Source organism: Mauremys mutica, chromosome 5, assembly GCF_020497125.1.
Source record: "Mauremys mutica isolate MM-2020 ecotype Southern chromosome 5, ASM2049712v1, whole genome shotgun sequence".
NCBI lineage: Eukaryota > Metazoa > Chordata > Testudines > Geoemydidae > Mauremys > Mauremys mutica.
This window is the reverse complement of record NC_059076.1, coordinates 14,282,750-14,307,382: the sequence shown is the minus strand read 5'-3', so window position 1 is coordinate 14,307,382 and position 24,633 is coordinate 14,282,750.

The following is a 24,633-nucleotide window of genomic DNA, read 5'->3' as shown; positions in this document are numbered from 1 at the left end:
TCCCTGAGTCATTAGCAGGCATTCAAACATATTCAAAATGTGATTTATTTATTTTTTAGTGACCATGTTGAGCCTGATTATTGGGGAAAGGGAAATTCCTAGTCTGAGCATGTGGCAAGCAGTATTCTTTTAAGGCATGCATAAAGGTATGTACTCACTTCCAGGTGTCTCATTTTGAAAATTAGGCCACTTGCTTCTCATCACTGTCTTTCAGTGATCTGTGACAATGTAAGGATCAATAGAGACTTATCAGTAAGAAAAGCTATTTAAATTAGCCATGGAATTATTAAACCCTCAGCCGTGTAAATGGTGGTTGCGTATGGAATGCTAACATAAAATCTGACTACAATTGAATTTTGTCTTCTGTTTATATTTTGTTGCTATTTGCTCTTAGCAATGATAATCATCGGGCTGCTTGGAAGCTGATATTTGAACTGTATCCATCTGGGTTATTTTTTACCATCTCTTTTGCGTTTATTTGCTGAGTTATTTCACAGGTAGAGCTGGATGAAAATTTTCTGATGGAACTTTTAATGCCGTTTAATCAAGACTGAAATTTCCCATGGGAACATGTCAGTTTTGACCCAATTTTGTTGCAAAATCAAAACAGTTCCATTTCAACCATATCAGAACAGAACACTTTGATTTTTCATTTCAAAATGATTTTGTGTTTAGAAATGTCTTTATTTTATATTATAAACTACTTTTTTAAAAAAAAAGTCAAAGTCAGAACAAAATGTTTCAATTCACCCAAAGTATTTCCCCCCACTCCCTCCAAAATGTCATGTGGTGGGAAGTTTTGAAATTTGTCTTTATTTTCTGATTTGGACCCAAAAGAAGAAATTTCAAAATTGTAGAATTTCCTCCAAAACAGAAATAATGATTCCTGCACAGTTCAATTCAGAAGTTTTGTGTGTGTGAAACAAATAAAAATGGGTCAAAATCAGCCACCTGCCCACTGTAGTTAACCAGAGGCCTGCCTGATTAAGGAAAAAGTGCAAACCTACTGTGTAGAACATTCCAGCCAGATTTTTCTAAAGGGGTTCAGCACCCACAACTGAGAGAAACAGTGGAACCTTAATTTACAGATGACCTCTCTCCACAACAAAAGAGAGCTAGTATACATCCCCTGTACAAAGAACTTGTATCAAGTATCAGAGGGGTAGCCGTGTTAGTCTGGATCAGCAAAAACAACGAGGAGTCCTTGTGGCACCTTAGAGACTAACACATTTATTTGGGCCTAAGCTTTCATGGCCTAGAACCCACTTCATTGGATGCATGATGTGAAAAATACAGGGGCAGTTATAAATACATGAAAGGATGGGGGTTGCTTTACCAAGTGTTAGGTCAGTCTAATGAGATAAATCAATTAACAGCAGGATACCAAGGGAGGAAAAATAACTTTTGAAGTGGTGAGGGAGTGGCCCATTACAGACAGTTCACAAGAAGGTGTGAGTAACAGTGGGGGAAATTGAGTTTAGGTTTTGTAATGACCCAACCACTCCCATTCTTTATTGGCCAAACCGGACAGTCTCTACACAAAAGAATAAATGGACACAAATCTGACATCAGGAATCATAACATCCAAAAACCAGTAGGAGAACACTTCAATCTCCCTGGTCACTCAATAACAGACCTAAAAGTGGCAAGTCTTCAACAAAAAAAACTTCAAAAACAGTTGAAGCTGCAGAACTGGAATTAACTGGAAGAGACATGCTTTTTCCCCTTGAAGATTTGAACCATCCCAATAACAATAACCTATGAGATGTTTCCATTGCTGATTTCTAGGATGCCTCTTTCTCTGATAGTCTGTATCTTGGGATACATTTTAAATGAATGGGCAATATGTTTAAAATCATAGCAAGTATTTGAGAAATATTAATTTTTTTAAAAACATCCCATTTCGGGCAACTGCTTTGTTTGAGGTGATTCAACATGGAATTTTTTATGTTGAGCCTCACTACTACTAAAGCAGAAAGCCCTGATCCTACAAAAACATACACATATGCAACTTTATGCCCTGTGAGTAGTAATTCAAAGTTTTCCCTATTTATAACCAAAATAGTTATATTGGAAACATTTTTAAGAGTAGGCCAGGACTGAGGTCCAGTATGTTTGTTAAAAGATCCATTAAAAAAAAACCACGAGAAAACAATTTCACAAAAATATTCTGAAGTTGTTTTCATTCTGCAGGATTTGAAATGGACCCATTTTTCATCATTTTTAAGGATTTTTTTTCCTCCCCTCCCAACCTAATGAAAAATGTTGATTGTTGAAAAAGGCCTGGGATTGGGGTGAAGGAGATGGGGTGAGAGATGAAAAATAATTGACAAAATGTTGATACAGGTCATGAAAAATGTTGAAAACACAGTTTCACAAAAAAATGTTGGAAAAAAAAGCCATTTTTTTTTCATTAAAAAATGTGTTTGAAAAAATCTCAACCCATTATTAGCAGTTTACTATGACTACAGATGGAGCAGAAAACTGTTGCTGCGGGTTTCCCAAACATGGGATTTGAGTGGTGGAATTAAAAAACCCAAAATGATCTTAAACATCTCGCAAACTTTTCTGACTAGATCGTATCAGTTTTTAAACAGGGCAATTTGTGGCGAACTCAGTTATTTGACAGTATCTTTAAAGCCAGATGCTCAGGACCAATTATCCAATGTATATATTTGTGGTTTATTTTTCACATGTTATATTTAAAAGAAAAAGGAACGTGCAAATTAAAGTAGCCTAATATTTATAGGCCCAAACCACTAAGCATTTCTTCAAAACCCTCAGCCGTTTAACTCCAGGTTTCATGTTCCAAAACGGGGAAGAAATTGGTCTGAAAATGAAGGATTTCTGCCTTCGCAGGATGTCTGAAAAGGAAAAGAGCACTGAACATGTTTAAATAGGCTGCCACCACAATGAGGCGTTTAGCCAGCTGGCCAGTGTTCTTATAACCACGGCTGCCTCACCTCAAAGTATAGCTAACTGCAAGAGAACCCGAGAAACAGTGCCAGATCCTCAGCAGATATGAATCTGCCTAACTTCATGTGGTTAGATTGCAGTTTGTTCGCTCACCCTTGGGAATCTGGTTTTCTGTGAGCAATACGCATACAACTTTTTCTTTATACGAGTGTCCCATGTTTAAAGGACACTGTGAGAATAATCTACCATATTCATTTATAAGGAGGGACAAGAGGAAACCGCAGGGCATACTGGCCCATAGGGGTGGGGGCAGAGGGACTATCCTCCACCTCTAGATCTGTAGAGCTTCTGTGGGGACTGAAGAGGGCTGTTATTATTTGTTTTACTTGGGCTACACTACTCCTGCATGAAATGTCAGATATCAGTGTCTGGCACAAGAGGATCATTCTGATGCAGTTACCATGCGGCACTCTCCTTCTTGCTACTGCCCCAGGCTGGAAAGCCACACGTTGCACCCAGTGCTTTGTACCCATTCAGAATTCGCCACCTTTTGTCATTCCAGCAACAGAAAATAGAGAAACTCACTGCCCTTTGATGATGCATTGATCAGTAGTCAAATGGTTAATGAAATTGGCATTTAAGTGGCTTTCTTAGGCTTCAAAGTTAACATAACCCTGTTCTGATGAAAGTGGGAATCTCAGGCTACCTGCACAACCCGACGAGCTACAAACTTCATTCAAGTTTACGCTCTAGAGACAATACTTGCGGAGAGGAGCCAACTCCCTCTAATTAGCTGCTATCTTTTCATGCCTGTGGATTTTCATTTGCCCAGTGCAGGGGTAGGCAACTATGGCACGGGTGCCAAAGGCAGCACACGAGCTGATTTTCAGTGGCACTCACACTGCCCGAGTCCTGGCCACCGATCCGGGGGACTCTGCATTTTAATTTAATTTTAAATGAAGTTTCTTAAACATTTTAAAAAACTTATTTACTTTACATACAACAATAGTTTAGTTATATATTATAGACTTCTAGAAAGAGACCTTCTAAAAACATTAAAATGTATGCCTGGTACGTGAAACCTTAAATTAGATTGAATAAATGAAGACTCGGCACAGCACTTCTGAAAGGTTGCCGACCCCTGGCCCAGTGTATAAGTCTTTTACAAATATTTGACTGGAAATGGGAATGCTCATGGCAAGCTAGAATATGATTGTGTAAATCTAGTGCTAACACAGCTGTTGCTGAGGAAAGCATGCTTATAGAGATCTGTTAGGTTGCCTGGGAGATATTTTGCAGTTGATCAGATAATGCAGTTTAGTATATACACACGATGTGGCTATTACTGAGAAACTGTCTGTAGCCTCTGGATTGTATTTACATATTTGTCCAGCGTCAACTTGGTTTGAATATATGAAAAAAAGGCAGTCACTTTATTGCTCGTCCCTCCTTCCTACCCCAAACTCAGGCAAACTTGAAAAAGGTGACATCCACCTCCATTACTGTGTGACTGCAGTATCCAAGACAGTCCTCTGAAAGAGGAACCTTCACCTCAGCACCTCACTGTTCCTGGCAGAGAGGGTATAGCATGGAATCCTGTCTCAGAGTCAGTTCTTCAGCTCTGTCCTGGTCAGAATCCCTCTTGTCGCACATTCTCCTATTGCTATTCTCCTCCTAACATTACTGCCATAAAACATCCCTCTTACTCATGCAATATAACTCCTAGATCCTCCTTCTCGCCTCCCTTGCTAATTACCGTAATTAGCTGGCTAGACAAGTGTGGCATGGGATTAGAATCTCATCACAAAACAGCGTTATCACAGGAAGTTCTTGCCATTTGGTTTTTCATAAATTTGTCATCTCTAGAGCTAGAAGGCAGCTAAGGCTCCTGGGAATTGACATGGGCTGAGTAGAGGAACACAAGCTCAGACATGAGTCTCCTCAAAAAACACTGGGTGAAATCTTGCCCTCACTGAGGCCAATAGGATGATTGCACTGGACCTCAGTGGGGCCAAGATCTCACCCACCCTCTTTTACCTGCTCAAGGAGTCATCCTCTAAAGACATATAGAAGTGTATACATGAGCTTGCTAACCAGGTGCACTAATGCTTACATTTACTTTATCACCTGCTTATAGAATTGTTATATTTTATTGGGTATCCTTCATCTATACGTCACTTCACTTTACCCCACTAGAATTCTGTTGAACATGACGTTGTTACAGTAGCTAAAGCCGAAGTAATAGTGAAGTACTAGGTCTGTCATTTTAAAAAAATGCCTCCGTTTGCGTTAAATCCATCATCTGGTCACCTGAGTCCATATCCTCAAAGGTATTTAGATGCTAAATACCTCTAAGGATCAAGGCTCTGGTGCATTAAAACCCTGTTCCAGCAAAGCACTGGAAGCACCTGCGTAACTGCTCATGTAGTTAAAGTTAAGCATGTGTTTTTATGGGCCTGAGCTGAAGCCCAATGAAGTCAATGGGAGTCCTTCCATGGATTTCAGCGGACTCTGGATCAGACCTGAAGTGCTTTGCTGGATCAGAGCCCAGGTGTCTGAATTGCCATGTTTATCTATGGAGGCCAAAATGTGCAAACTTGGGTGCCTGCATAAGGCTCCTACAATCCATATTTAATTCAATTTGGCCCGATTTTCAGATATATCCAGCCTCCAAAAAAATCCCATTAAAATCAATGTGAGTGCTAGGCCTTACCACCTCTGAAGATCAGGCCTAAATGTGGATTTATGAGCCTTAAACGGCAGCTTCACTTGGAAAAGTGATGTCATGAAAACAGCAACTTCTTGCTCATCAGAACGACTCTGTTTTTACGCCCATTGGTGTGGCTAGCCCACTGGCTCAAGAAACAGCCGCTCGATTCTCTAGTGCAGTTTCTGAACTGGTGGGTTGTGATGCCCAGGGGGTCATGAAAGGCCGTTGGGGGGTTGTCAGATATTATTACAATAAAAAACAAAGAAATTCTTCTTACCCTACATACCCTTACCCTTCAAGGTCAAGTATTTCTGAAACTCTCTTGAAAAACACACAAAACGAAACAATATGGGTGTCTCAGAGTGATCATTGATACTCTTTTAACTCTTATAGTGAATGCAAGGGGTTTGCAAAAAAATTTGACACCGAAGAAGGGGTTGCCAACCTGAAATGGTTGAGAAACACTGCACTAGGCCAAATAAGACCTCTGTGTACTCAGCCTCAGCGTTACTTTCTTCAGTGACACGATTTTTTACAACTCTTTTAGTGTTACAAGCCCTGTAGAACTAACACAGCTATGAATCTGGATTCTGTTGTAGCTAATGCATCATCAACGGACTTGTTAACTCAGTATCAAGTGCAGGGCCAATTTTGTTCTTAGTTACAAATGCACAGACCTACCAATGACTTGAGCTGGCTGAAATGTTGTGCATTTTTAAAAAAAAAAAAAATTCAAAATTTACAAAAAAAAAATCAGGCATAATTTCAATAAAATGTTTTACTTGGCTACAAAGCAAAGCAGCTGAAAATATTGCAATTTCAGATTTATAAAGCTAGGGAAAATTCCATGAAGTTTTCTCCCTTTTTTTTTTCTTTCTTTTTTTTGTTTGCTAGCTTTAGTGAAGACTATGGGAAATAAAGTTAAGGGTGTTACTTGAAGACAATGGGCATTAGACATGGTTGACTTTTTTTTTCTTCAAATTAATTTTGTCAAGTTCTAAATTTTTTAAAAAAGGGATTTTTTTTATTTGCAAAGTTCCCCCCTAATTTTTTTTAAACCCGCTACCATGGGAACACAGTGACTCGGAGCAGAATCTGAAGCCAAGGGCTTGGAACAGGTGTCAGTGGAAACAGTTTTTCAAAGTGGAACTAGAATAGCTACATCCCGGGATCCCAAACCAGCATTTGGACATGTACAGGCCCATCTCACTCAACTACCTGACTAAAGCAGCCAGCTCTGGGATCTTGCCGGCATTGTAGGTAGGACCTAATGTTTGCAAGCTGAGGGCTCTCTCAGCTGCAGCTCCTTGGCGACATGCAGATGGGATTCCTGTTATCTATTTCCTACTCCAGGGAGGGGTTTGATTTTTTTTCCTGGTGGCTGGTTGATTTGCCCATGATGATGTGGTTTCATATGCTGCTTGCAGAATAAGGCACGAGTGACATTTTCTTGCATATAATTCCTTTATTTATGCAATCCTCCTCCACAGTATCTCCTGAGATTCCTCTTTGCTTTAAGCACTGTTGGTAGTTCTTCTGGAATCTGTTGCACTTTTCAGGTAGTCACCTGTTGCTGTTGGACTGTTTTATGACTGTAAATGTTTAATTTTCCCATTGTGTTTCGGGTCAGCAGGTGAGACGAAGCAATCTGTATCTCTATAAATCTCATATGACTGCATAGTTTGCATGCTAACTAACTGTCCAGACATACCAAGGAGCACTATGTCACTACTGCACAAAATAGCTTCATGCCTTTTAACAGACCTGTGGCACCAGGAAAATTGTATATTACCCCATTAATACTGCAGAAAGAAAATGGGTGCAGCTGTAGCTGTAACTAAGCAAAACACGCCCTCCTTCATCTAGGGCAGCAGTTTAAATTAGCGATGGCTCGGGCAGTTGCGTGTCTCATCAAATGTCTCTTAGACCTTCTATAAAAAATTGTTAATCCTCCAAGAGGCCTCAAAATACCTGGATTGAATTAAGCAGATCAGGTGAAACGATAGGTGTGTTTATTTAGTTTCCCTAGGAAATAGGGATTTCTTCAGAGACAATAAGAGATTAGAAAAATCCTATAAAATGTAAGAGAGAGAAATCCAATAAGGGTCATTCAACATTCAATAGGGTCCTGTAGAAGTGACCCTAAATCAGGGGTAGGCAACCTATGGCACGGGTGCCGAAGGCGGCACGCGAGCTGCTTTTCAGTGGCACTCACACTGCCCAGGTCCTGGCCACTGGTCCGGGGGGGCTCTGCATTTTCATTTAATTTTAAATGAAGCTTCTTAAACATTTTAAAAATCTTATTTACTTTACATACAACAATCGTTTAATTATATATTATAGACTTCTAGAAAGAGACCTTCTAAAAACATTAAAATGTATGACTGGCACGCGACACCTTAAATCAGAGTGACTAAATGAAGATTCGGCACAGCGCTGCTGAAAGGTTGCCGACCCCTGCGCTAAACACATACAGAGTTGAATAGAGCAAGATGTGCTTTCTAACAAAAATGTACGCCATCCTGTAGCGTGGAACAATTACATGCCGTTGCTCTAGAATTCTATAGGCGGGTTAGGCCAAAACCATATTATTCTCTAGTAAATTATAAAAGACTGTTCTGTATGTGAGACATATTTAGCTGTGGCTTCTAGAGCCTGGTCCAGTTTGCCAGTTTTCCTTCTACAACTAACTTTTCTTATTTGTTTTTGTAGTGTGGGTTTCTGAATGAGACCCAAAACTATCCGGGTAATAAACTACAGCTGTTCCCTGGAAAACTTCCAACTCCTTCTCATCTTTGATTTAGAACGTCTGTGATTCTGCAAAAAGAACAGGAGTACTTGTGGCACCTTAGAGACTAAACAAATTTATTTCAGCATGAGCTACAGCTCACTTCTTCGGATACATAGAATGGAACACACAGACAGGGGATATTTATACATACAGAGAACATGAAAAGGTGGAAGTATGCATACCAACTGCAAGAGTCTAATCAATTGAGATGAGCTATCATCAGCAGGAGAAAAAAAACTTTTGAAGTGATAATTAAGATGGCCCATAGAAGGTGTGAGGAGAACTTAACATAGGGAAATAGATTCAATTAGTGTAATGACCCAACCATTCCCAGTCTCTGTTTAAGCCTGAGTTAATTGTGTCTAATTTGCATATTAATTCAAGTTCAGCAGTCTCTCTTTGGAGTCTGTTTTTGAAGTTTTTTTGTTGCAAAATTGCCACCTTCAAGTCTGTCTCTGAGTGGTTAGAGAGGTTGAAGTGTTCTCCCACTGGTTTTTGAATGTTATGATTCCTGAGGTCAGATTTGTGTCCATTTATTCTTTTGTGTAGAGACTGTTCGGTTTGGCCAATGTACATGGCAGAGGGGCATTGCTGGCACATGATGGCATATATCACGTTGGTAGATGTGCAGGTGTACGAGCCCCTGATGGCGTGGCTGATGTGATTAGGTCCTATGATGGTGTCACTTGAATAGATATGTGGACAGAGCCGGCATCGGGCTTTGTTGCAAGGATAGGTTCCTGGGTTAGTGTTTATGTTGTATGGTGTGATTCTGCAGGTAAAGCTGGAGACAGAAATATATTGGGACCTTCTTACGAGCCAAAACAAATTCCCAGCATGACACACATACACCCTCCACTCCAACATTTGGATGCAAGAATGTAGCCAAACATTTGAGGTTGACATTTTTGAAGGTGGTTAAAGGAATTAGGCACTCAATCCTTTCAGAAACATAGGACTGGCCAGACTGGATCCAACTCCTGGTCTCGCTAGTCCAAAATCTTGTTTCCAACAACAGCCAGAACGAGAGTGAAGGAGCGGAAGCTGCAATTTGTCAGAGTAGGCAGATGTGTGATAATCTGCCCTCTACAATGAGATCTCCTTCTAATCCCTAACAGCAGAGACGGTTTAAGCCCTGAAGCATGAGGTCTAATATCTCCTCCGCAATTTGTCTGTTATAGTCAAGCTTGTCAGAAATCTTTTTTTAATATATAATTTTGACAGCTGTCAGTTTATTTTAAACCATTTAAATATTTTCATTGATTTAAATGCTCACAGTTGCACAAAATGATGAAGTTTTACCATTATTTTTGGTTATTTTTCTTGATTTAAATGTTCACAGTTGCAGGAAATTATGGGAGTGAGTCAGACAATTATTGACTGAGCGTAGACATTGAGAATCCAGAAGTTAAAACACAAATTGTCAACATCACACGTCAAAATAGCCAAAGTAAATATCTTTAAATCAACAAACCGTCCTGTGACGGGTTGGATCACAGAAACCCCCTGGGGGTTGCCAGCTGATGTGCCAAAACTACTTCTGCCCCTGCTTTCCTGCCCCGGCAGCTTAGGACTTCAGTGCCCTGCCTGGCTTGAGCCAGACCCACTAGCCTGCTGCGAACCCAGACCCAGGATCTGAACCACATCCCCTAACAGCTGCAGGCTTAACTGAAAGCTCACAGAAGTGTTCCTGCCTTTAACACTCAGATGCCCAACTCCCAGTGGGGTCCAAACCCCAAATAAATCCGTTTTACCCTGTATAAAACTTGTCCAGGGCAAACTCATAAACTTTTCCCCCTCTATAACACTGATAGAGAGAGATGCACAGCTGTCCCCCCCCCCAGGTATTAATACACACTCTGGGTTAATTAATAAATAAAAAGTGATTTTATTGAATACAGAAAGTAGGATTTAAGTGGTTCCAAGTAGTAGCAGACAGAACAAAGTGAATTACCAAGTGAAATAAAATCAAACACTCAAAATCTAAGCCTAATACAGTAATACAATTGAGTACAGATAAAATCTCACCCTGAGTGATGTTTCAATAAGTTTCTGGACCCCTTTCCCCCGGTACAGCCCTTGTTCCAGCTCAGGTGGTAACTAGGGGATTTCTCATGATGGCTCCCCCACTTTGTTCTGTTTCACCCACTTATATATCTTTTGCATAAGGTGGGAATCCTTTGTCTCTCTCTGGGTTCCCACCCGCTCCTTCTCAATGGAAAAACACCAGGTTAAAGATGGATTCCAGTTCAGGTGACACGATCACATCACTGGAAGACTTCATTACCCACTTACCAGCACACAAGTAGACAGGGAGACTTACAGGTAAAACACCAGCCATCTGCAGACAATTGTCCTAGTTAATGGGAGTCATCAAGATTCCAAACCACCATTAATGGCCCCCGCTTTGCATAATTACAATAGGCCCTCAGAGTTATATTTCATATTTCTAGTTTCAGATACAAGTGTGGTACATTTATACAAATATAATGACCACACTCAGAGTCTGATTATTAGCTTTGTAATGATACCTTACAAGAGACCTTTGGCATGAAGCATATTCCAGTTACATTATATTTAAACTCATTAGCATGTTTTCATAAAATCATATAGAGTGAAACATCACACATACCTTTTTTTATTATTATTCATTGGATCGTCCATTTGTAACCAGGCTAATTCAAAAGTCTAAATCACCGGAGTTCTCAAGCAGCATTTTGCTTACTTCGCCTATCTGTACATTTTGAGGATTATCAATGGACCTATATTTTCGTCAGTTTGTGTGTGGCCAGTGAAATCAACGTGTACTGACATTTACCGATAACAATCTCATCCTGCCAAGTCTAGTTCTAATCCTGGGTAGCCAGCTGCATGTCCAATCCCTTTTTGAATCTTGCCAAATATTTGCCCTTAGTGCCTTTGAAAATCTCATCCTACAGAGAAGCTCAGCTCCTGCCCATCACATGTTCTCAGTCTACAAATTTTGTAAGATGACCAAACAAACTGCTGAACGATGGCGCTTCCTGGTAAGGGTATTCTTGCTGCATGGCACCAAACAAGGACAGGTTATTGTCACAAGGGACCACTGTCAGAAGCGCTGACTCCATGGGTGCTCTGGAGCTCAAGCACCCACCCCAAAAATAGTGGGCGGTGAGCACCCAACAGCCACAGCTGTTCAGCGGGGCCACCAATCAGCTGTTTGTTTGGCGGCTGGCAGGAGGCGCGTGGGGGAGGGTGGAGAGCAGCGAGCATAGGGTGTGTGGGGGGTCTCGGGGGTGGGGCCTCAGAGGAGGGGGCGGAGCGGGAGGGGGCCTTGGGGGAAGGGGCAGAGTGGAGGCAGGGCCTAAAGGCGGAGCAGTGGTGCAGCACCCACCGGGAAAAATAAAAATCATCACCTCTGACCGTTGTGATCATCTAGTTGACCTCCTGCAAGAAATCATTCAGTCCCTTTCCATTTGTTACTGACTCACCGGCTGACTTGTGAGTTCTGACACCATCTCTCCCTTTGTTCTTCACTGCTGCCACCGTGCGCTGCATGGCTTGGGGGATGGAGACAGGGCCTTCTCCGTGAAAGGGCCCACAGCGATGGAACATACTACCTCCAGAAATTAGTAGGAGCCTGATTCTTTCAGTCTTTAAGACTCAGCAACATTTCTTGTGGAAGACCATGAAAAGCAATTCACTGGGGGTCGTGACTTCCTGTGGGTCATGGGGACATCCTGACTGGAGACTCTGAGTCCTAACTATTAAACAAAATAAAAACAGAAGGGATCTCACAGGGCAGAACTGAGGGGCCTCGGCACAGCTATTTGGGGAAAGTGTATGTGATTATCACCATTCCTATTAGTTTGCAACCTTCATCACCACCTTATTTACCGATAAGGTTAAAGTTTCACTAACAGCCAAAGAGAGTGACAGAGCTCAAGAGAATAAATTCACTCACTATCACACATTCTCTTCACAGAGTGCTACTGGTCCCCACACAGTGCGGGGGGGGGAGGGGGGAAGACTTTAATCTTTCCACTTGTCATTTACAACTCCACTTAGACTGTTTAATAGGATGTTAGTAAGACAAGGTGGGTGAGGCAATACCTTTTATGGGTCCGACTTCTGTAATATTGCCCCTGGAGTCTGTTAGGAAGCTAATTACCATTTTTCTCATTTGTGGAGTCCTCCTCCATGAAGGTTTGGCATTAGCCTACTAGCCAGCTGAGCCAAGGACTACAGAAGAAAAAGACGGGCTTGTCAGTGCTCTCTCATCTCTTCTCAAGCCCCTCGTGTGTTGTTTATTGCTGAAAAATAACTCATTCATACTAGATGGTCAAGAATGAAAAAAACAAAACACCCATGAGCCTAAAAAGTAGGCTTCTAAAGCCACCTTTTGGCTCCAACTCACATCAATGGGAGCTGATGGATGCATTGCACCTGTCATTTCTGTGAGCTGCATCTCCATACTAAAAGAAGGGTAAATATGCTGCATTGTAGAACTCTAAAGGCCACTCTCCGGCAGCACTACCCTGATTAATACTCCTAGACAAAACTTCTCTGAAGACGGAGCGAAGGTTGAGAGCACATTGCAGTACTTTCAGGCAAAAGCATCATAGAGATGTTGCAATTATGTCAAAACCAAGCATTATCAACCCAGAAATTCAGAGCTATGGTTAAACTCAAAGGAAATCCAAACATAGTAAGGTGTGGGAATGTACAGTTAGGGCACCCAAACAACCTTCTTTCTCCCCTATAGAAAAGTCACACAAAAACCCCACAGTTAAGCTTATGGAACTTGAGTATTGGCGGACTCAGATTAGATTCGGCTGATTGTTCAATCACATTTGATTTTTAACTTTCCCCGTGCGGCGTCACTACCAGGCAGAGGTAGTGTTGTTCACATTCTTTAGGGATCGCCATCGCTGGGCTGAGCACGTGGGAAGAAGGCGGACTGGTGTAAGCAACCCCCTGCAGGGAGATGCTGTGAGGACTGTCGGGTAATGCACTGAACGGACCACAAGCTCAGGAGCAAGTGTGTCCTTCTGCGGCAGCTACTGCTAGCCCCCTGCCCCCATCGTTGTCCAGCTCTTGGGTCTTCCAGCCCCAACACCCAAGCTGCCTGGTCTCCGCTCTTCACAGCCAGCTCCCAGGCTTCTGTGGAGCCCTCTACTGGCTAGATGCTGAAGTGGCTGGTTGCAGGGCCCAGGAACAAGCCAGGAGGCTCATTACACTATGTCCAAGATGGAACTGCTGCATGCCCACATCATGGCCACCCTATTAGCCATCTCCTTGCCCTGCCTGGGCTAGAACGGACCCCTGTGCAGAGGGGCCTGCGTAATGCCCAGTGCGTACCACTTCACTCTCACTGACTGGGCTTTGGGTGAGCTTTCTGCACAAGGGTGAATTTCATCCTCCATTCTCGTCCCGGTGGAGATCCAATGGACAGCACAGTAGCTCTTACCCTGTGAGCTTTGACAGCTCGCCTCTCCCCTGCTCCTCTACGACCTGCCTTCCCCAGGAAAACCAAGCCATCTGGGCATGCATGCTGATCGGAACGCTAGCATTCGCCAAGGCATTCAGGGATTTTATTTACTTACTTAAATAAAAAATAAATAAATGAGCTTCAGTGTGGAAATGTCAGGAAGCAAAAAGCCTGGCTCCTTTCCCAGACAGCAGATTAAAGTGGGGAACTATCCAACACCCTCCCGTCATTCTGGCTAAGCAGGTTCAGTCTCAGTTCACAGGGATGAAATCATGGGGTGCATCCCTTCACTGGATTTATTTCCTGTCAGTCCCTAAGGAAGGTGACGCTGCCTTTCCTGCTGGCTGCTTGAATTCAGGTACAAGGAAGCGAGCGCCACCGCACAGACAGCTTGGCTTTTGTTCTACATTTAAATATTTGTCAAAAAAAATAACAAATCTGTTTAGAAACTGGGGGCATTCTGATTGCGGCTGACTAGTGACTGGGCTTTGCTGAATGCTGCAGGGCCTCCCATGTCCTGCTACATACATGAGGTTCCATGATGAAACATTTGACAAGACTGTTCAATAATCTCTATATTCAGAGGCCGGATTGGGACAGGAAGTGCCTGGCAGTCATTTTGTACTCGAAGAGGGCAGGTTCTCCACCCCAGCTACTGCTGCTTTGTTCTAAATAGCCAACTGAGTCCCCCTTGACAGATGAAGGGGTGTGTTGCTGCATCCTTAGCTAATGCACCAATTGCAGCTGCCGTATGTTGGAGCAGATTTATACCGCTCAAAAGGGGATTTTTTTTCTCCAAGACAGTTTAGGTTTTGAGGGGTGGAAAGCTGGTTTAGACCCACCTTCCTCCATTGTTCTCCTCAGCCAGGCAAAGTGTGAACTCAGCCCCGCTGAGAATCTGGCCCGAAACCTGTAGACATTATGACTGTGACAGAAATCCTTGCACATGTTCACAATGCAGTGATGTCTGTCTGCATCTGCAAGCCACCGGGAAGGATCGCTCAGAGCAAAATGTGCACTTACTCCATTCTTCTCAGCTGGATGTTGACTCTGCAGCGTGTTGACTGTTAACAGATACGCCACTGACCCAACCTTATGAGCCAGAATGGACAAGCCTATGATGAAGAACTGCACCATCTCCTGAAGATGTCATTTCATGAGTGGGTGAAATGCGGTCTGTAGGGGAGTATCTCAGGAGAGTATCTGCACGTGCTCTGTTCCCCTAAACCAGTGGTCCCCAACCTTTTAGTCTGGCAGGCGCCAGATGAAGGACGGTGGCAACGGTCGAGTATCCGCCGAAATGCTGCTGAATTTCGGTGGCATTTCGGCGGCAACGCCTCTCGATGACATCACTTGTCTGTGGCAAGCGACATCATCGAGAGGCGGCGATGCCGAAATGCCGCCAAATTTTGGCGGCATTTCGGTGGATGCTAGACCACCAGCCAGGACACAGGCGTATTTAGATGGCGCCAGCGGGCACCGCACTGGGGACTCCTGCCCTAAACTGACCTCAATTCAGCATCTGTAGCCTTCTGAGAAGCCTCCTGCACTGAAGTTACAAGGTGGAGAGAGGCTGCTCATGGGATACTATTCATACTTTGGAAGCTGTGGCCATATGTACCCTGGTCTACATCCTCAAAGGTGTTTAGATTCCTTTCTTCCACTGATTTCAGTGTAACTTAGTAGCCTAAATACGGGACCCAGATCCTAAAAGGTATTTCTTCAGTCATATGGCTGCCAGGCCAGAAAATCCTGGCATTTGAATGACCCTGTCTTCAGGTGGACTCACCAGGGGCCATTCCGGTGAAGAAGAGAAAGGTTCTGACTAAGGTTCTTGCCAGGTGTCTACAGAGTATGGATGTGCCGATCCTCAGGCAGACCCAGACACACACGTAACTGCCAGCCCGCTCGGAACAACACACTTCCACGCCGTGTATCTGGAACAGATCTCATTTCAGTGTATGAGATGTGGCCTCCAGAATGAGATGGGTGGCCTCCTTCCTATGCACTGAGGTTAGCGAATTCCCCCTCCAGCCCTGTTATGTCTGCACTGAGTAGGGGACACACACCCCATCTTAGCTTCACCCACTAGCATCTCAGCAGCCACACGTGACTTTAGGCGCCCTGCCAAAGTAGCCTCAGGACCAGCACCCTCCGCTCACACCATGACACTGCAATGTGACAGTGCAAGGACCCAGTGCCGCCACTGCTCTTCCAAAGGCTTGGGGAGGAGGCAGAGACACCAGGGAGATCACACACCTTAAGAGGCTGCCTAGGTTTTTTGTTGGGCTGCTTAAGTCTCCCTCTTCCCTTAGGGTTTAGGGAGCTTGGTTCTGTGTCTCAGCCTGCCGCTCCCCTTCAGCTTGAGAGGCATGCCCTTCCCTCACTCCCAGACAGTCCCGACCCACCCCAAGCTGATTTCCACCAGCCCGAGGAAGAGTGGATGCTAATGTCACTGGTATAAATGAGTTCTCCCCCAAGGCAACATAACAACAAAGTACAGGATTTATCTAGCTCTTTCCATCTTCAAAGTGCTTTATGAACATTAACTAATTAATTAAACAGCCCTCCGGGGGCGCTGGAAATAGAGGCATTCTGGGTGGAGCTCAATCCCCTTGGGAACCTGGATATTTTTTTGATGGGTCCACAGAAGTCTCTCTCTCCACCCCAGGCCCTGTCCCCCATCTCCAGCACTGACAACATCTCATGCGGCTGTTTACTGACCCACGTGTACATTACTTGGCCAAACAACACACCAACTCTGGAGAGATTATCCCCCGTTTAACATGCCTTGTAAGGATGGACTCGGGGAGCTCAATCTATTTAGCTTAACAAAGAGAAGGTTAAGGGACGACTTGATCATAGTCTGCAAGTATTTACATGGGAGAAAAAAAGATAATGGGTCCTTCAATCTAGCAAACAAGATCCAGAGGCTGGAAGTTGAAGCTACACCAACTGGAGACTGGAAATAGGGTATACATTTTTAACAGTGTGGAGAGTTAACCACAGAACAGTTTCCTAAGCATCATGGTAGATCTTCCATCAATAGCGATTTTAAAATCAAGATGAGATGTTTTTTAGGAAGATGCACTCTAGTTGAAAAGAAATTATTGTTGGGCAGTTCTCTGGCCTGTGTCATATGCAGGAGGTCAGACTAGATCAGGGATCGGCAATCTTTGGCACGTGGCCGGTCAGGGAAATCCGCTGGCGGGCCAGGACAGTTTGTTTACCTGCAGCATCTGCAGGTTCAGCCAATTGCAGCTCCTACTGGCTGCAGTGCGCTGTTCCAAGCCAATGCAGGAAGCGGCGTCCAGCACATCCCTTGGCCCACGCCACTTCCTGCAGCCCCCATTGGCCGGGAACAGTGAACCATGACCAGTGAGAGCTGCAATCAGCCGAACCTGCAGATGTTGCAGGTAAACAAACCGTCCTGGCCCACCAGTGGATTTCCCTGACAGGCTGCGTGCCAAAGGTTGCCGATCCCTGGACTAGATGATCCCAGTGGTCCCTCCTGGCTTTGGAATCTATTAATCTATTAATTGGAGAGAGTCCAGCGGAGGGCAACAAAAATGATTAGGGGGCTGGAGCACATGACTTATGAGGAGAGGCTGAGGGAACTGGGATTGTTTAGCCTGCAGAAGAGAAGAATGAGGGGGGATTTGATAGCTGCTTTCAACTACCTGAAAGGGGGTTCCAAAGAGGATGGATCTAGACTGTTCTCAGTGGTAGAAGATGACAAAACAAGGAGTAATGGTCTCAAGTTGCAGAGGGGGAGGTTTAGGTTGGACATTAGGAAAAACTTTTTCACTAGTAGGGTGGTGAAGAACTGGAATGGGTTACCTAGGGAGGTGGTGGAATCTCCTTCCTTAGAGGTTTTTAAGGTCAGGCTTGACAAAGCCCTGGCTGGGATGATTTAGTTGGGTTTGGTCCTGCTTTGAGCAGGGGGTTGGACTAGATGACCTCCTGAGGTCCCTTCCAACCCTGAGATTCTATGATTCTATGAATCTATAACCTGTTACCTCTGGTCTACCTATGCGAGGCAGTGAGGCCTTGTCATTTTCTGCAATGATGCTTCAAACCCTACATCTTGGTAGGGGTTAGACTAGATGACCCTTGCGGTCCCTGCTAACTCTATGGTTCTATGATTCAGAGACAAGTTCCCCACAAACCAGAACGCACCAACTTAAAGCAGCACTGGAGCTGCCAGAACAACAAATGCAAAACCCGCAGCCATGTCTCCACTGCTACAATGATCAACACAAACACACAACACACCTTTCAATATCCAAGAGTGCTACACATGCCTATCATAATATGTGGTGTACCTCATCCAGCACACTAAATACTCACAAGTATGTGGGTGAAACCAAATAATCACTACGCTCTCAAATGCACTCTCATGGGAAAATGATAAAAGACAAAAACACCCCCATCATGTGTGGGTGAACACTTGTCAGAAAGCGATCACGCCATATCTGACCTCAGCCTCAAAGGAAACCTGCACAACACTTTCAAAAGCTGAGCCTGGGAGCTTCAATTCATTACGTTGCTAGACACTAAAAATCATGCTCCTAATAAAGACACCGGATTTATGGCTTATTACAACAATCTGTAACCCACTAACCTCCCTTTTCGTCCTCTGCTTACGGGGGTGGTAACAGGCCACTTCACCATGAATGGTCCCTTAGAATATGTGCTAACTACTTATGGTAAACTATCTGTTTGACCTAGTATTTAGCTGTGACAGGCTGAGTTCCTTTCCCAGACCCAAGGAAGAGCTCTATATAAGCTTAAAAGCTTGTCTCTCACACCAACAGAAGTTGGTCCTGCAGAAGATATTACCTCACCCACCTTGTCACTTTAGTGCAAGGACTATTGGAGAAATCATTGAACATGCCTTTACAAAAAATTGTTTATTAGATTTGCAATCTCCAATAGTGGAACCAGCTAGGTCATGGTGAGATGGCCAAACGCCTTCCTTGCTTACAACAACATCCCAAATCAGCGTTACATTGACACAGGAAGAGGGAACGAGGAGGAAATGTTCTGATGCACACATGCAAATAGCAGACATGAAGCAATTGTGGCCTGAGCATGTCTTTACGGGAACAAAACATCAGATCTGCCTGTTGACAATGATATGTGCAGCCACACCCTTTGCCTGGATGAAACTTACTTTCTGGAGGAAAACATCACATCATTGCTGGCTCTGAACCGTTATGAACCCATCAGTGTAGCTGAGAGGCAACCCAGATAGAAGAAACTGGCTGATTCTTCAGACCTCAGAGCAACATTCTGGGATACTGCCACCTTATGGTAGCTTGGAGTCATATCAAGGCCGTGGAAAGTGAGGGCAGAAAAGGGTGGGAGAAGAGGAAGTAGTTATTGTACATGTGCGCCTCCAAGAATTAGAGCATCCCTCCCCAGCCATGTTCTGCCTTTGTGCCTTTGTGGGTTCTCTGGATGTGCTGGGACAGTGCAAAGAACAGACAATTTTACCGAACTTTCTGGACAATGCTGGCGTGATGGGTGTCCTCGGTGTTGAGATGCTATCTGCACAGAGTTACTCACGCTGTATTTGCCATTCCTTTCTCAACCCACCAGAAGAGGGAGGAGCTCTCTGGGCCCTGGCGATGGCTTGCTTGACTGGGAGGCAAATCCTTTAAACAAAGACGGAGTATTGATTGGAGATGCCAGCAGGGAATACCGGTAGCATTAAGCAACCTGCTGCCCTGCAAGCCTAGCCAACCTTTTCGCTGCTCCTTTAATGTTCCATTGGGACACACAGAGCAGTTTAATGTTTGGGATGGTAACCACATCAACAGATGTGAACTCCCCATGGTGGCACGACATTATCCTTTGCATAATACAGCCCTCCCCACCTCTTTGGAAATGTGCAAACGATGCCTCTGCTCACGCACCCCAAATCTGGAAGCCTGGGGCAAATCTAATTTGCAGGATAGATGCAAAGGCATTTTTCAAGCACTTAATATAAGGGGTTACTTCTATTGCATATTAGATACCTTGACTATCCTACGGTACAGAGAGGAACAGAGGGCTGGGATTTTGGAATGCTCGCCTCCTCCTTATCGTGTGGTTCTATTTGGAAACTGACTATGGACAAATAGCAACTTCTTGTTGTACAGATGTGCTTCCCATGTGCACTCAGACTCAGATCCAGATCAGCACTCTTTATAACAAGTAAGAGTTTTTTACTGCACTTCACTCCTGTTCTCAGATAAGAGAAAGTGAACTGGATTCCCTCCCTTCTTGTGCATCACCAGCCAGATTGTTTACAACATTTCAATCAGACAGCCAATCAGCTACAGCGGTGCACCCACCTCACCGAAGGCATCATTTGAAGATGGAGGCGTTGTACAGCTGTAAGTGAAGACAAAACTTGTTCTGCGGAATCTTTAATAGTGGTGCACAAGAAGGAAGGAATCTGACTTGATCTTCAGATTGCAGGTTGAGTTTGCAAGGCTGGGAGTTAAAACAAACAAGCAAACATACAACCTACCATGATTTTGCTTGAAAACTGAGTGTGTTTGATATAGTATCACTGAGGAACAGTACACATGGAGCCAAACAGTGGTGTTTTACAGTTGCAGTATGACCACAATCAAGTGTTCAAAAATGAGTCCCCCGCCCTGCAAAAAAACTCTTAAGATTGTCTTTTAAATAGTGCAATGTTTAGAATAATACATGTTAGAATGCTTTAAATTTGTCTTCTGGTCTATAGGGGGCCACATTTTCTAAATTCTCTCTGAAACCATGAGGTCTAGAAATGTTTTCCTAAATGAAAGCTGAGATCTCACATATTCACTTGACTCCAGGAGCTGGGTTTTAAAGGGAAAAAAAGTAACTATTGCAAGATTAATGATAAAAATCAAGCTAGTTGGTAATACTGTGAGTCACTTTCAGAGCAGCCCCATATTGTAAGGGGCACAAAGCCCATCTACGGCCTTGGGAAACTCAAACCTTTGGATTTATTTCTTAGCTTTTTTTTTTCTGGGATGTTTTTATTGTTTAGGATCTAATCCTGCTCCCATTAAAATCAATGGAAAAACTACTACTGACTTCCATAGGAGCAGGCCCAGGCTCACTGCTGGTCAATCAGACCTTTTTTGCAATATCGTTTCCAATGACTGTATTTATCAGGCCTGGTTGCCCGTCAGCTTGCAGGCAGACATCCTCCGCAGAGCTCACAGGCCCTTCCATTTCAACACTTAGCACTGATAACAAGTGATTGAAAATTGTGTGCTATTATGTAACCCTTCTGCCAGGTGGCAATGGCGGAACCAAGGGCCAGGTTCAATGTGTCTGGGGTGCTTCTTTAAGATAAATAACGCTATCGCTCAAGACCCAACCAGAGCTGTACTCTCACTTCTGACCCTGGGAAGTTAAAATAAAACTGCTCTGGCCGTCCTTTCAGGCAGATGTTCTCCATTCATAAGTATTCAGGAGTTTGTTGGGAACATGTATTCCACATACCTTTTTATTTGGGGGAAACAGTCAAAAGGAACATGAAAAACCCAGCATTTATTAGTGTGTGTCCAGCTTATGGAGGTCCAGAACTCTGTCTCACCACAGTCCCCACCTAGCTAAACCCCATGCACAGATTAGTGATAGCCAAGAGCATCTGGAGGTGGCCCTCCTCTGCCAGCCTGCTCCAGGCCTGACAAAGAACTAACAGCTGAGCCAGTGCAGCTATCTGGCCCCGTTCAGCTCTGCTTCCCACAGCGAGGTGGGCTGGAGCATCATGATGTCACTTCTGCTTTGTCACCACTGGTCTAGTCAAGCCTCCCCATGGAGCCAGCTGTGCCGCCAGAAATTGTCTCTCAGAATCCTCTACACGAGGCACGAGATCTCGAGCTAGGGAGCTCAGAACAAATCAGAACCCCTGGACAGAACCTCTGCTCTTTAGAATAGTCCTCATAGACCCTTTGACAGCCGCAGAGCCCAGCTTTGTTACCCGGTCAACATCCATTTCTGGCTCAGTCGGCGTGACCAAGTCACCCAAGGCATAGCCTGCACAATTCCCATGCCCTTTCGTGATTACAGTAATGATAACAACCCATGACACATCAAAACATAGACAAATTCCAACCCACGCAACAAAGCTTAGTAGGTGGAATCATGGGTACACAACATCATAAGTCATTTAAATGAAGCTAACTTTTACCCTTATCCCCAACAGAGGACGCAGAGAGCTCCATCCCTCTTGGTCTATCCAAGGGGCTTATAATTAATTATTGTGGTGTTGAGGGAATAGTCAAGCAGAGGATAATTCTGTCGTGAATTTACCATGTGCTGATGGCACAGTTGACAAAGCTTCATTGTGTACAGATGCCTGAGTGTATTTCAGAGGGGTCTTCAGAGGTTGTGTGGTCCAATGGATAAGGCATGGGGCTGTGAGCCAGGAGATCTGGGCTGTATACCTTGCTATGTCACTGTGGAAACGTAATTTGAATTCCCTGTGCCTTCCTACTCTTTGTCTATTTAGATCATAAGACCCTTATGCCAGGAAGTGTCTCTCATTATGCATCTGTACTGCACTTAACATAATGGGGCTTCAATCCCAGTAGGGGCCCTACTGTAGTACCAGTGCCGGCTCCAGCTTTTTTGCCACCCCAAGTGGTGAAAAAAAGAAAAGAAAAGAAGAACCCAATCGAGCTGCCGCTGAAGTGCCACCAAGGAGCAAGACAGCGAGTGACGGACCCGCCGCCGATTTGCCGCTGATCCAGAGTGGGCCAATGGGTCTGCCGCCGAAGTGCCGCCGCTGCCGATCCGGACGTGCCGCCCCGACACCGGACAGAGTGCCGGCCCTTTCTATTGGCCGCCTCAGGCACCTGCTTCCTTCGCTGGGGCCTGGAGCCGGCCCTGTGTAGTACACATAGTGTAGTATTAGAAACAACTGCTTCTGGTCTATATTGTTGGAGGGGAATGGCTTTTTAACAGCACTGGAGCGACACCAACACATGTAGCAGGTCTTCCCAATGCATAAATAAAGTTTGCCTAGAGCCTAACAACGTGTTCTGCAGCTGGGTGGGAGATACGGTCAGCATGAATTTTTATGTTGGTGACTGCAGATGTATTGGCCAACCCGGCAGTCCGTTTCCATCCCAACCTGCCATTGAATTCAACACTGGACACATTACACTGGATGTACAGTCCACGCGGTGGTAGTCATCTTAGATCCATGTGCATTCCAGTGCTGATGAACTCAGAAGCTTCTTTTAGCGAAACTTGATTGCACAGCTCGTATGCTCCCACGATAGGCACATCCTTGTTCCTTGAAGTCAATGGGAGTTTTGGGCGTGGTGAGAATTCAAGATCAGGCCAGTAAATAAGATGATAAAGAGCAGTGAATCAGCGGGAAATGCTTTTGGAGAATAATTTATTCCTTTCCCATAGACTGAAGCACAAGGCGTACCAAAGTACTGCATTTCATCAGCATAGTGCCCTAGGAATGTTTTGTAATAGAGCCAGTGAATGGAGCACACTTTCCCTAAACACCACTATTCTTGCCATCCAAAAATAGCCGCTTCTGGAGAATGCGAACGATTGCTTAAAAAGCTGTTCTCAGAATTCTTGGCTTGTGCAAGTACGTAGCAGAGAACAGTCCCCAGCAAAATGGGACACAATGGTCTATGCCCTAAAAGAGCTAGATGTGGCTACCAGGGGGCTGGGGCATGTCGTTTTTAACAACATTTCTCTAGAGGAAACATCTACCTTTCCCAACATGACAGTTTATAATATCTAAGAAGACTGTAGGTCAGTGGGCTGAATATTATATATACCATAACTTGTATATATACCATAGCTTGTTTGCTTTTTGCTGCAGGTATCTTAAACTATACGTTGGGTGACATTTTCAAAAGTGCTCACTGTTAGCCCAACCCTACTCCCATTGAAGTCAATGGTAAAACTCCCAATGGGAAGGGAGCTAGGCGCTAGAAAGGGTCATTCAGCTCTTGAGCACCTCCGAGTGGCTGGGTGTGGTACCACAGTTCTTTTCTTGAGCCTGATGCTCCCTGCAGGCTTCCAGCCAACCTTAGTGGGTCTTCAGTGGTTTGACCCTCCAAATGAACCCCTTCCAGGGTAGTAAAGAGTCCAGCAAATAAACAAACAGTCTCCTCTCGTGGATCTTCAGCCTGGCTCTGGGCCCTTTAAATTCAGCCTTTTGCCCAGGCTCCTCTTTGGGGGTTTATGCTACTTTGCTGGTGGAGGAACCCAGGCCCGCCCACTACTCCGGGTTCCAACCCACAGACCCTGAACGCAGCCATCACATTCAGCTCAATTGCAATCCTCTGCTGCTATTTCTCTGGGCCTCTTCCTACAGGGCATCTTCTCCCGAGCCCTAACTCAGGGCCCGTGTTCTCAGATCCTTCCCCCTCTGCAATATCTGTGTAAGTTCGGCCAGCCATAAACTCTGGCTACTTGTCGGGCTCCTTTGGTCAGAGCGAAGCCCCCTTCTTCACCCCTTTGCTCCCAGATGGGAACTGATCTTCTCAGGCTCTGCAGCTCCTTTTATCTAAGCCTGCTGGGCTCTGACTGGTTGTTGCTACCCTTCTAGCCCTTGGAGGACCACGGCTCTCTAGCTTTCAAGATGGCTGCTCCAGTCAGGCATCTGTAGGCAGGCCTGGAGGAACTGCCTTTGCTGCTCTTTCCCTCTCATCTTGCTGCTTCCTAGGATTGGGTGTAGCAGAGCAGCAGGGCCTCCAGTTGGGGACACAAAGGGCT